The sequence below is a fragment of the Lonchura striata genome, chromosome 17, assembly GCF_050655825.1.
Source record: "Lonchura striata isolate lonStrDom1 chromosome 17, ASM5065582v1, whole genome shotgun sequence".
Classification (NCBI taxonomy): domain Eukaryota; kingdom Metazoa; phylum Chordata; class Aves; order Passeriformes; family Estrildidae; genus Lonchura; species Lonchura striata.
In genome coordinates, this window is record NC_140719.1 from 4,343,374 (window position 1) to 4,357,505 (window position 14,132).

Sequence of the window (14,132 nt, forward strand, 5' to 3'; positions counted from 1 at the left end):
TGAATTGCAGCAGATGCCATGGCCATGCTCAAAAATAGTGACTGGAGAGCATAGTACTTCTCCCAAGGAGGGGACAGGGCCAGTGATTGCTGATGAATTACAGGGTTGCAGTGTGGAACAGTGTCACTTTGGTGTCACAGCATCCCACACTGTGCTGCCTCAGTTTTCCTGGGCTTGCCCTCTGAGCTGTGAGGTCACAGAGAGCCAAAACCTGCAGTAGTCAGGTTTGGGTGCTGGTCCCCTCAACCCCTCAGCAGCATCTGCCCTGCACCTGAGCCAAGCTATGATGCAGATTTGCTCAGCTCTCCCTCCTTTGAGCACTTAATCAACCTCCTTTTGTTTCAGATCCCTGTTAAACAAGATCCAAATAAAGGGTGAGGGGGAAAGAAAGAAAGAAATTAATTAAAAATCTTGACCACTCCTTGCTACTGCCTGAATCTGTTGTCTCCCAGACAAAGGAATGCCCAGCAGGGCATTCACCTTCCCTGCCTCAACCGTGGCATCTCAATTTCCCAAGATTTCCCTCAAAAGCTTGTCAATAGCCCATCAGAGTAGTGATTCCCATTGCTGCCGTGGCTGTGAATGAAGGCCTTGATACACAGGCCACCTTCTGTTCCCAAGAACCCTGCTCCTGAATGATACCTGTGTTGGGCAGCCAAGATTCCCCAGGAGCCCCTCTGCCAGCCGGACACTTTGTGAGCAGCAGTGCCAAGAGTGCCTTAGGTGAAAACATGTTTCACTGGAAATGAGGGGAAAACGCCAGACAGGCCATGGCTTCATCCAGAAGGTGCAGGAAGGTCACTGCCACCCTCCTGGCTGCTGCATCCCCACAGTGTCTTCATCACCACCCCGGGGCTGAGTGCTCCAACAGAGCCACTGTCCCTCCTTGCCCTTTTCTCTGCCTTGTGATCTCCTCCTTTGTCCCCCCTGATCCTTACCAGGTGTTGCAAGAAGCAGATAATGATTCTCCTTTCCATCCCTCTTTGAGTACATCCTTTCAGGAGCAGCTTTATCCCACTGAAGAAGGAAGAGCAGAGTAATCTCTGGAGAGAAGCTTGGAGCTTCTGATGGAGATGGATGTGGATGAGAGAGCAGCTCCTTGGCGTGGCAGCAGGACAACACACCCAAAACAGCCTCCCTGACACAAGATAACACAGCTGATGCTGCAATGCTGGGGCTCCAGCTCCTAGGCACTCTCCAAGGAGGATTTAATTAGTTTGGAGGTGCCCCAGCAGAATTCTATAGTGTCCCATAGCGATGGCTCCCAGCTGTGAAGGCAGAACCATGGCAGAAAAAGCAGGATCATCATGGAATTACCAGCTCTGGAGAGGATGGATAGAGGGTGTTTGAGGTCTGTATTTCTTGGCAGTCATCATGTCCTTGCTTTTGTCCTGCTGGCTGTGAGGATGAAGATTTGCAGATGTGCTTCTAAAGGCAATGCAGTAAGAACTGGCCCAGCTATTTCCAATCTTCCCTGTCTGTCCCAGGGCTTGAGGCAAGGTGTTCCCCCCACTGCCTGGAAAGGCCACAGATCTCATGCTAGCCAGAATGTGAACTGTAACATCCTTTGGTGGAGTGAAGAACCAGAAGGAGGTGATAATAAGCCACTGCAGGCTGATGCTTTTGTTCCAGTGAAGCAACAGCAGCTCATTAGAGTCTGTGAATTTCCAGAGCCCCTGTTCTGCTGGGATGCCCAACAAAGCCCTTGGACACAGGTCAGATGAGTTGCCTCTAACTCTCTGTGCTGCTGGAACAATTCCTACTGTGCCACAGCTTGGGTTGGTGCCCAGAGCTGCCAACTGAGGGCTGGTCCCACTCGGGCTAGAGAGCATCAGTGAGAGCTGGTGATGGATCGAGCTGTCCTTGGTGCAGCAAAGGAGGAAAGCCAAGGCTTTCCTTGGGCTCTGCACCCCACGTGTCCCTGAGGCCCTGCCACAGCCTTTGCAAGGGCACTGCAGTGCACATCAATCCCTCCAGCTCCTCAGGGCAGGGCAGCACCTTCTCTTCCTCCTGTGCAATACCTGCTGCTGTCCCATCAGTTTGGGACATCCCAGCCCTGTTCCCTCAGCCACAGACACCCCAGAGCCCCCAGGCCCAGCTCTGCTGAGGTGGGACTTTGAGGGCAAGTTTGGCTTTTAGGGGAGGTTTTTCTTGTCTTTGCACTGATCTGTGAGTGGGTGGATTTCAGTCTCATCTCACAGCTTTGGTCCTGTGTGCCAGGTGGGTTATCCCAAGAGTGACGCATCCCTTTAGTACCTTCCTTTGGGCCAATTATGGGATGGCTGCCTTCCTCCTAAATGATCAGACAGCAGTTCTTGGCTTGGCTGTGGCTGCAGGCAATGAGCAGGAGAGAGGGAATAAATATTCAGAAGGAGAGAGAGAATGAATACTCTCCCTCCAGATGTGCCAAGGAGAAAGGAGAGACAAGCAAAGCCCTGGACCCCTGCAGGGAGCTCCACAATGGGAATGTTCACAGCTAACCATCCCTGCTGCTCAACCTACCAACAACACTCTGCAGAGCTTGGCCATCACCGGCCCTGGGGACATGGGCGAGAGGAAGGTCGTGACCCCTGGCAAATTGGGAAATCTTTGCCCCTCCCAACCTCATAGTCCCTCTAAACAAGAACCAGACACTCCACAGCATGCTACCCCTGGAGATCCCCTTGGTAGGGCTTGTTCTCATTCTCCTGGGGGCTTGGCTTCCATCTGGACTGCTGGTTGAAATCCAGCCCGGGCTGGTAGTGACTTCAAAAGGCAGTGTCATCTGAGGAGCAGTGGGTGGTCCATGGCAAGCAAGTCGATGGATGACTGTTCTTATAAAAGGCACCACAGTAGGGCCCCCTGCTTTCTGAAGAAAGGCAAAGGGCTGCACTGACCACGGGGAGCAGAGCTGGTCCTTGGCCTGAGGGACACCTTAGTGAGCTGGCACAGGGAGGTGGCTGTGCACCCTGAGGGCAGAGCTCTTGATCTGTCTCCATTGGGTTTGTCCCCAGCAGCACCGTCCAGCCCTGGCTTCACCTTCCACAGGCAACAGTGCGAAACAAAGCCCAGCACTAACACACACAGGAGAGGGGCACCCTCTGAGCATCCCGGGCAGGATCCCAATGAGACAAAATCCAGCTGGGCTCTGGGAGCTCAAGGGCAGCCAACAGGGCCCTGAAATGGCCTCAGTGTTGGCACAGAGATGGTGGCAGGCAGGGATGCTGTGTGCCAGCCACAAGGATGCCAGCCTCATCTGCAGTGCTCACTGTGCCTGTGCTCCAAGGCCCCCAAATCCAGGGGCACAGGGCAAGGAACTGGCAGTGGGCAGCAGATTCTCACAAGTCCAGCAGGCAGACAGGGAGGGTGGAGGGCAGGATGGAGGGGCAAGGGGGCCCAAAACAAATAATAAAAACAAAATCCCAGTAAGCATGTTAGAATTCGTTTGAAGTGCAGAGGAGCTTTCAGGCAGGGTTATGCACATCTCCCAGCCCGGCATGATTTACACATTCCTTGCAAGCAAAGGAATCTTCCCTGATTTGAAGTAAAACAGATGTTTTGGGGTTTTTCTTCCCCCCCCCTCCCCACCCTCTTTTAATCATTCCTTTATTGAAATGATGGCTATGCAGCCAACCAGCTCAGAGCCAGAGCCCTGCTACCCCAGAAGCCAGGACTGGAGACCGTCTGTCCTGTGCCATGGGAGAGCCCCTTGTCATTGCAGGGACTGTACATGGGAGCTTCCAGAGGTGTGGAGCCAGCTCTGCTCTCCTGCAAATGCTGCTCCAGAGGCATTGATTCCTGCAGGTTTCTTCCCTTGTTTTTCACTCTGCAGGGAAGGATTGTAACTCCCTGAAGCCTTTCTTCCTCTGCAGCTACAGCTGATCCACCATCCCTGTTCCAGCAGCCCAGGTCCAGGAGATCTCTAAGCTCCACCACCACTCCAAGAGATGTGTTTGGTGGTGGGACTTGCCCTTGTTCCCACCCTGTAGTGTCACCCCAGCTGTGCTCTGTCCCAGCAGTGTGGATTGGGAAGGGCAGCCTGGTCCATGCCCAGGGACCGGCACAGCAGTGCTGCTCATGCACCACAAGTGAAACAACCCAGCACAAGGAATGGTGTTGGGCAGGCTGGAGCTGGGCTATCTGTTGATTTCAGCACGATGTGATTTCAGTCAAGTTACTTTGACTCTATTTTTGTCACAAGTTTTCCACCCAGGAAAATTATTTGGGGAAGGAGCATCCATTTCCCAGAGGGATGCAGAGCACCAAGTGCAGTAGGGCTTCTGAGTGCTGGTTGATGCTGCAACCTACCAGCACAGCCATGCCCTTGAGTTTACACTCAGAACAATAAGTCATGGCCAGTAGCAAATCCATCCAGCTGCCCCATCCTTCTTTCCTTTCCCTATTTCTTTTTTTTTTTCCTTTTAAACCCTGTTGTTCTTTCTCAGTACTTCGTTGGTGGCAGGGTGGGAAGGTTTTTTGTAACACATTCACGTACCAGTGGGACTCACTCCCATTCCCGTCTGGTACAAGAGATTGCACAAGAGAGAGAAACAAATGGGGATGAGGAAATGCGTGTTTATGAGAGGCAGCGCTGCCATCGTGAGCAAGGGACCCCCCGCAGGAGAGCTGGCCTGGGAGCCAGTGGATTTCCATTCTCTCCTAACACTCCATTCATGCCTCGTTTCATACCTCCCTGGAGACTGGAGACTGGCCGGGGTCCCACGGCCCCGCGCGGGACTCCCACCCTCCTTGTGCCGCCTTCTGCGATATTTGTTGTTGGGTGGAAAGAGGGAGATGTTGTTGTCTCATAAAAATGATGAGTTGAGAAAGAGCAGCAGCTTTTGCCATTGCATGCACTCCTTGTTTTCCTCCTGCAGCAGAGGAAGGTCTTCTCTCCCGCATCACCTCTCCTTTGCCACGCTCCTCGTGCTCCCCGGCTGCCCATCCTGGCAGGGCTCCTCCCTAACATGCACCACGGAGTCTCTCATGGACTTTCCTGCTCACGCTGTGGTCACTGCCATGAGCCTTCTCCTGACCTGATCAGGAGCTCTCCCTCTAACCCAAACCACATTGCTGCCTGATACGACAGTCACCGGTAAATAACCTTGACTGCAGCAGTCTGGAAGAGCCAGGGATCCTATATCACTGCTATTAATGATTTAGGATTGTGCAACATTTGCAGATGACACAGAGAGGGTCTCATCCTTACTCCCCCTATTCAGCCACCTCCTCCAGAACGGTGCCTGCCCCCCTTCTCTTCAGGTGGCTCTAAGTGAAAGCCACCTGGGTGACAATTCCTCCTGTCTGACACTGGTGTGCACACAAGGAAAGGGAATGGCTGATTTCTGCACTCCCCTGTGCGCCACAGAGCTCCCAGCGATGGGGCTGGGGCTCCCCCACAAACAGGTGGGGTATTAATAAAACTAAAAGTAATCGCCCAGGCACACATACTACAACCCACTTGGGTCCCTCTCCCGTCTGCTCCTGCAAGCCCCCTGCCTCCCCCTGCTTTCCCCACACACCTCAATTTCATTATCTCTGATCTGGAGCTGCCCATTACATGCTTTTTGCCAACATAAATATTTAATCCCGGTGCATTGCACGGAAAGGCCCTTGTGGAGTTAATCCTTCAACTCATGTTTCCACTTGGAAAACAATTTAGCTTGTGGCAGGGCAGCAGGTACAGAGGCAGGGGCAGAGCCCAGAGCTGGGGGTGGCCTGGAAGAGCTTGGGAGCTGTGTGTGGTGTGATGCAGGTGGGCTTCATGCTGTGGGGTGGGCTTCATTCCATGGGCTTCATCTATGGGGTGGACTTCATGCTGTGGGGTGGCTCTTCTGGAGCTCATCTTCACTGGGCCGACTCTGCTGGAGCAGAGATCAGGTGGGTTTGGATAGGTAATGGAAAAGCCACGGGGTCACTGCAAGCTGCTGCCTGGAAGGGAGGTACAAGGGGCACTGCCAAGGGGGACCCCAGGTGCAGCACTTTGCTGGGCTTCAGCAGAGTTTGGGATATTCTGTTCTCCGCATGCTCTTGGTTGCAACAATGTGGAAAGCCTAGAATTTATCAGTTTGCTTCACCTGCCAGTGTGGGTCAAAGCAGCCACACGATCCTACATTGCTCCACTGAGAACCTCCAAATTCACCTGCACACCCAGGGGCTACTTACAGCAGGATCTGCCCATGATTTTACCCGTGGGCTATGGAGCAGGGCTATGGGATGATTGGTGTGTTTATGGGGATGTTGGGTACCACTAAGGTATGGGACAGACACTCAGCAAAGTGAGATGCCCCAGCGCCAGGTCCAAAGCCATAAAGAGCATGGACAGAAATGCACCCTGCTCCTCATCCCTCCACCTCTGTGCCCTCAGCAGGGCAGCACCCATGGGGATGCAACACCACAAAACATCCACCAACCTAACAAAGCCCCCGGATACAGAGGGGAGGGACACAAGGGGCAAAGACTGCCCTGCAGTGTAGGGCCAAGAGTACAGCTTGTGGCAGCTGAAATGGTTTGAAATCCTTCCCCTTACCTCAGCAGTGACGTGTCAAAACACTGAAGAAGTCTTTTGGTTTTGGTTGCTTTGTCTGAGAGGTTCCCCCAGCAGCCTGGGGTGGGTCTCCTGGAGACCAACCAGCCCTCCCCAACATCCCCTGCCCCACGTGAGAAACTGGGATGTGCAAAGCCTCCTGTGTGCAGGACACATCCCCACAGACCCTGCCCAGAACGGCTGGAAGACTGGGATGTTGCAATGATGCAAACCAGAGGGAAGGAAAACATGAAAGTATCCCAGCCCTTCTGTTTGGGGTTGTGCAATGAGATTACGAGAGGCCACTCCTTGTAGCTGCAAGGCAGTGGGAGATGCTCAGAGGGAAGGAGAAAACTGGCATGCTCCAGACCTAGCTCAGGTTGCTGCTGCCATGGGCTGCCCTACAGCTTCCCTGCTAAAAGTCAGGAGGAGAAAAGATGGAAGACACACAACAGACCCTGATCCAGGGCTATGACTGCCCAGAGCTGTGGCAAGATGTGTCCGAGCCCAGTTCACTGCCCAGGTGTTTGGGTTAGCATGTCCCTGTGACCCAGCTTTGAGCTCCTTTCACACCCATCCTGCCAGGGCAGTGTCTCCACACCCAACTCCCTCCAGTGAAAACAGGACCCCACTGACCCCTCCTTGAACAACCAGCATCCCACAGACCCTACTTCTTTCTTCTTTTTTTCTTTAACTTTTACATCATGACATAAGCTTTGGTGCCAAGGGTTTTTAGTGAAAGCCAGAGTATGCTTTTCCCCCTTCTCATAACAGAAACCATATTGCTGTATAATCAAATTTATCTCATTTCTGATGAGGGAAGCAAGTGTGTGTATGTGAGGTGACCAGGAACAATGAGGGCACGTATGATGGGAGCAATTGCTCTGAAGGTACTCCAAGGAAATATCCTTGGGAGTGTCATCAGATGGGGGTGACCAAGCAGAGACCAATGGGCCACAGCTCAGCACAGAGCATCCCCACAGCAAGCCCCACCTCCCCTGCATCTGCAACCTAGCAGAGATGCTCCTTGGGTTTTTCTCCCATTTTACTATGGCTCTGGAAGCCCAGAAATGGGTGTTGGTTCAGTTTTAATACATATTTTACAGGTGGGAAAAGTCAGGAAGAAGCAGCTACTTTGATGTTACTTTTTGATGTCTGTTTTACTACATCACAAATTCTGCTGAAGCCAATGGGAGCTGTGGCTCTGATGGTGAAACCTTGAACATGATGCTCCCAAAATGAAGATGTCTCAATTTACTGTCTACTTTTGCAAACACAGGCAGGGGGGAAACAACCCAAACCCAAAGGAATAAATTAAAGGCCATTTGAGATCTGGGCAGGGGCTCCATTGCCTGCAGCTCTCCCGTGACAAACTCCCTGCAGAAACTCCCTGTTTCTCTGGGAAAGAGCCATGGCCATGAGGGGGAGAAGGGGTGGCAGAGCTGGAGAGGTCACTTTGTGCTGATAAACTCCAGTTTGGCATGATCAGGATGTGGGTGCTTACTGATGTAATGTTCTGCACAAATCAAGAGATTAAAAGAGATTTTTTTTTTAATAAATAGCAGACACACAAAAGGAAAACAAAAATAACAAAGTGTTCTCTGGGAGACAAGGCTGGTGAAGGACTCTCTGTGCTGTTCTTGTTACAAGAAAAGGATGGGCTGGGATGTGCTGCAGGTGTCCTTTGGGAAAATGAAACAAAACAAAAAAAAGTTTGACTAGTTTTATGGACTTGCAGCCATATGTGAGAGAAATGCACAAATGCACATTGCTGGGCTGAGCTGGGACAGAGCTTGTAGCTAATGGCATCCAAACTTTGCTTTTGAGAGTGGACAAAAGATGAGCAGGTAGGATTAGCTTGTGACTTATCTTTTTTATTCAGAGAAGTATTAACTGTCAAATTTCTCCACCTTTGGGGACCTGGGGTCCCACGCAGAGTCTGTTTGAGCTGATTGACCCCCCAGGCTGTGGGGATGGCTCTGGGTTCAGATGAGACATGTGGGTTCAGTAGGAGCTGGTCATGCCCTTCCTTGGGCAAGTTTGTGGACAGAATTGTGCTGCTTTTGGCCACTCCTTAGAGCTTGAATATGCCCAAATCTTGAGTTTTCTGGAAATATCAGGTTGAGCTGCTATGGGTGCAGGGCAGCTATCAAACTTCCTACTCTCAGATACCTGGGTCCTAGACTGCCCAAGGAAATTAGGAAGAGAATACAATTCTTTGCAGGGAGCATCTTTTCATCACCTGACCAAAAAAACAGTTCTCCTGAAGTGGGGCTCATTTGAAATGTGAGCATGGCCATCCCTCACCTTTGCTCAGCTCTAGATCACTGAGGAGCTCCAGGCATGTCACACGTCTCCCTTCCAGTTTCCCTTGCTAGGACACCACCAAAAAGGACATTTGCCCTTCTCCTCACTCCCTTCTTCTCTACAAGATAAAAAAACCAGGATGTATCCTGTGTTCCTTGTGTCCTGGAACTGCAATGCGTTCAAACTGTGCTGGAAGGATCAAACCAACATGGCCCTCAGCTTTCCAGCCTTCAGGAAGAGGGTGCTCTGCACCATGGAGACCTGATGAACAAAACAAATGGCTCCAAGGCAGTAGCACGATGCAGGTTTGGCTGGCTTAGAGCAAATCAAAGCCAGCAAGGCCCGTGTTGATATTTATATCACAGCTCTTGCACTCCCTCTCCCATTAGTCCATGAGATAAGACTTGGACGTGGAGCAGCATTAGGTTTCTACACAGTCGGGAATAAGAATACTCTCCAAGTTCTGTGACTAAAAGGGGTTGGTGATATGGGATTGCTGATGGGAAAAATGTGTAATTGTAAAGATCCATTTGTCTACCAACAGGAAAAGAGGCCAAAATCTTCCTCTCCACCCCACTGCCATTCCCAGGAAGAATCCTATATTGGCATATTCCCCCTGCTGCAATACCCCACAAAATAACCTCTCCATGCCTCCTCCTCCTCCTTCCTTTTCCTCACTACACCACTGCCAGCCTTCCTCCAGCCTCCTCCAGAGGGACAATGTGAATGGGCCTGGGACAGGTCTGGGATTTAGATGCTGACAGTTTTAGGGACAAAATCAAAAATATTGTTTCAGTCTGATTGTGCTGAGGAAGAGGCAGAGAGGAGAGGGCCATGGGAGGCAGCAAAAGCTGTTCTGTTTGTTCTGTGGCATGAGGTACGAGCAGAAGCAGAGAATTTGGGAAGAAAAGCCTGACCTTTCAGCAAAAAGATGTGAGACACTTGGCAGATACTAAAGAAGAAGGTTCTACTGAGGTTAGAGAAAGGCATCTCCTGACTCCAGATCTGTCCCAGGTGGTTGAGTACTGGTGGCAGAGACTGATCAGAAGGAAAATTCAGGCACAGACATAACTTTTAGAAGGGTGATGGCAAATAATCAGTGTAGTAACACTGCAACAGCACCTGGAGGCCTTGATCTTAGCCACCCAGGCCAGGCTGGACACAAGGACAGCACAAGAGAGATCAAAACCTGAGTTTTTAAAGGGGACAGGTAAACAGGCGATGATGGAGGTGGGACAAAATGTTCTCCTTAAATCACCCAACAGAGTAACTGGTGAAGTCGGGAAGAGCCCCAGGTTTGACTGGCCATGAAAAACCATGAATGTCTTCTCTGTGGTTTTCAGATGTGTATCCTCCTGATACTGGAACCTCTGCAGGAGCCCAACCCACCTCCATAAATGGGACTTCCTGGAAATGAGTGCAGAGATTTTTACCCTTCTGCTGAGCCCCTGAGCTCCCTGTACAGCCCATCTTTCATGGGGCCAATCCCCCTGCAAGCCAGTGATCCACACAGCCCAGGTGAGCCCAGAGGGTTCTGTGCTGGACTCACTTCAGCAAAAACACCCACACGCCTGAGCCAGCGCTTGGGCAGCCTGGTTCTGCCACAGCCCCAAAGTGCTGAGAAAGAATGAGGCTGTATTTGGAGTACAGGCTTAGGATTTAGCAAAATCAGCTCCTGACTTGCCTCTTTTGAGCTTCTGCAAGCCAGGAATGCCTGAGGAGAAACTACAGCCATGCAGCACTCAGCTTTGGAAGCTGGAGAGCACATGGAACAGGAGAGGTGGATGCAATGAAGCAGCACAGCTCCTGTGCACACAGGGGACCTGGCCAAGGGCTGTAACAGATGTGTTTTAACCCATGCCACGGAGCTCTTTGGGATCTGCATCCGATTGCTCCATCCCTCCTTCACGTGCCTTCCTGACGAAAGACCAACAACAACAATTAGCATCATATAAGGAGCAGGGGACTGCTGCCAGCATTAACACACTCCGGAGCAGCAAGGGTTTTCCGCTCCACTTTTTATGCCAGCTATGCACACGGCAGAGGTCACTCTGCATTAATCAGCCTTGCTCCGGGCCAGCTCCTTCAGCACGTTCAGCCCGGGGGATTGCAGCCACTGCCTCTCCATGCTCTCATGGGCTCTCCCTGCCCCACACCTCTGCCTTTTTCCTTAAGCTCACCAAAAAAGGGATGTTCCATGTTACCCCAAGCTGAGCCTGGCCACGCTGTCGATGGTCTGCAGACCCTACAGAGGGTGACACTGCCTGGGCAGGACTTGGTGGGTCCTGGCTGCAGATGGGAGCCTCGTGTTGTCATTCTCAGCTCTGACTGAATCCCCTTCCCTCCAAGAGCAGTCCTGAATCTTCAACCCCTAGGAAGAGTTCTCCACCTTTCCAACACCCCTGAAACGTGCTCTCCCAGAGCCTTTGGGCTGGTTCATGATCACCCTGGGGAAACCCCATCTGAGCCAGCAAAGGGAATGTAAAGTCAAGGCTTCTTCACAGCATATGAACACACTCCAAGGAAAGGCTCTGGAAGGAATCCTGATGACTTCCATATTATTTCCAGTAAATTTTGTGCTGATTCTTGGCACAAACACTGGAAATGAATAGGCTAGGTCAGGAATGTAAATAAAGTGAAACACTGGGACTTAATCTAATCTATAATTATAGTATCTGTGGCGCAGGGAAGAGGTTGGTGTGTTTGCACTGCAGCTCCATTGAGGAGCTGGAGGGAGTTTTCATTTCCCTTTCCAGAATTTCCATTTTTGGCTGAGGGATACTTGGTGTCTCCCCAAGTATTTGAAGCAAACATGCTGGGTTGGCAAAGCTGCCTTCTGGTAGCCAAACAGGTACAGCTCAGCCATGAGGCATCCCCAGGCATTCCCTGAGCAATGGGGTGAAAGCTGAGATGGATGAGCTGTGCTGAAGGCTCAGGGAGGCTGTGGGGTGCCCAGGGACAGCTCCTGCCTCCTCAGTGAAGAGATTGGATGGGTTTGTGGGGTGTTCAGTCCTCTAAGCTGAGTTTGATCTCTAAGATAAGCCAGAGCCCTTTCTCCTCACTGTTGTTTTGTTTTTGGTTCATCAGAATCTGCCTGTCAAAGTCTGGTGCTCCCAAGGCTCCCAAACCATCCATCTGAGTGGCACTGGCTGCTGTCCAGGCTGGCTGGTCCATGCAAGGTGAGCACTTCACAGACATCTCTCCCTCTGCCCTTCTCACCTCATCCTCTTCCAGATCCACCTGGGGGGAAGTTTGACAGACATCTCTGGTCCAGCTGAGCTCAGGGGAGAGAAATCCCTCCTCCATTTCACAAGAATATAAGATTTCTGCTTTTTAAGAACTGCAACAAAACTCAACATTGTCTTCAAGGACCATCCTCAGCATTCATGAATAGGTCCATGGGAGTGCATTCCCATGAATGCAGCATGGATCTCCATGGATGGGTGCCTGTGTGTGGCATACTGGCAGGAGTGTGCACGCGTGTACATGAGCCTTTGGAGCATGGGTCTTTGCTGACATGATCTACTTGCCCTGCAAAACCCCCTATGCAGGGACTGGCATCTTAGCCCCAGTGTGTTAAAGGCAAGGGGAACAAAAGGGCTGACAGGCAACATATTTTCCTCAAAGTGAAACTGCAAAGGACAAAGAAATTAGTTCTCCTTTTGTTAATTTATGTTTTGGAATTACAGAAGTCTTAAAAGCAAAGGAATCAATCAGACTTTGTTTATTTGTTTGCTTGTAGAACATTTTTTGGGTTTGTTTTCATACTCCAGCCCAGCTTTGATCTCAGGCTGGTAGTACTCCAAATGAATGGTCCACAGCAGAGTGTAATTGCTGTAGGTACTACAGAAGAAAAGGGACAGGATGTTCGACACATTTACAGGACAGAAGAGATTTCCATGACCTCCCAGTCCCCTTGCTAAGGTTATGAGATACCCTCAGACTACTGCAGAAGCAAACAATTTGTTTTTGAAGAGCTCTGACGGTCAGACTGTGTACTTACCTCCCAGCTCAGAGAACAGCACAGAGCCCTGCAAGTGGCTATAATCAGGATTATACCCAGCCCAGAGCTATTATAGATAGCTATTTTTCCACAGAAACGAATGAAACAAGCAGAAGAAATTCAATTTAAGAAATGACCCCGCGCCCGTGTTTGTGTTGTTCTGTCTGTGCGGGCACAGAGCAGCGCTAGCCTCACATTTCACTGCTCTGGCTTTCTTCACGCTGTGTTGCAACCTTGTGGACATCTGAGCAGAGGAATATTTAATGGGGGTGCCTGTGTAGCTGAGAATGCTCAGTAAACATGCTGAGCAGGGCCCAGGTTGTGTGTTGGGCAGGCAGGAGCCACGGCAGCTGTGCCAGCGTGGAGCAGGGGGTTATCAGCCCATGCCACGTGCTGGGGCAGGCAGCAGCAGCCAGCGAGGATGAGGTGCTGTGGTGTGCCCACATGCAGTTTTTTCCGGATGCTCAGAGCACCCCAGAGGTGCCCACACGAACATGAGCCCATCCATGTGTGCTGTGTTCACTGCCCTGGGAGTGGAGAGCCAAGCCCTGCTGAGCATTAGCTGTGGGACGGAGCCAGGGCTGTGCGTCACCCTGGGGCCCGTCCCCACGCAGGACAAGCTCCAGAGCTCCCTGGTGCCAGGGCACTGCTGCCTGCTGGCTGCCTGCAGCCGTGGCTCCCCACAAAAGCTGCTGTGCCTTGCCCAGGAGCACCCACAGAGCAGGAGCCACGCCCAGGCCACAGGGCACGGCCAGCTCTGCTGACCACCTCCATGGCAATGTGCCTTGGGGCTGGGAAGCAGAAGACTGGCTTCGACCACAGGGATGACAGAACCCTGGACAAAGCCCTCTGCCTTCCACCCAAGGCTCTCCCAGCCCTTTGCAGACACCAGGAATTAGATCACAGAGCCCCTAAAGTGATGGCTGAGTGCAATTACCCCTGCCTGGCAGATGGGGAAGATGCCTTGGCAGCCCAGGCTGCCCAAGAGCCAGACCTGCTGGCTCCCAGCTCTGTGTGCTCACCACGGCAGCAGCCCCCATCAAAACCAGTGGCTCTTCCCTCTCCCAGTGCCCCTGGCAGCTGGGAGCTGAGAGCTCACAACGGGCCAGTTTTATGGGCACTGGGTTATTAGCAAGCTCTGCGGTTGCTCCAGCCTCTCCCTGGCACCTTTTCAGAGCAGCCCAGTTCCCAGAGATACAAATAATTATATTTATGCATTATAGATATTCAACAAGAAAACGTCTGATGTTATTAAATGGCAAGAGGTATCACTTGGAGCCCACTCCTGGAGACAGCCCTGCTCCAGGGATGTGCTAT

General features: G+C 51.6%; 1 protein-coding gene across 3 annotated transcripts in view; it reads right to left on the reverse strand.

Moving 5' to 3' along the window:
* The window catches only part of ASTN2 (astrotactin 2), a 335,047-nt gene that overhangs the window by 15,157 nt on the left and 305,758 nt on the right, over nucleotides 1-14,132 (reverse strand). The window lies entirely within an intron of this gene.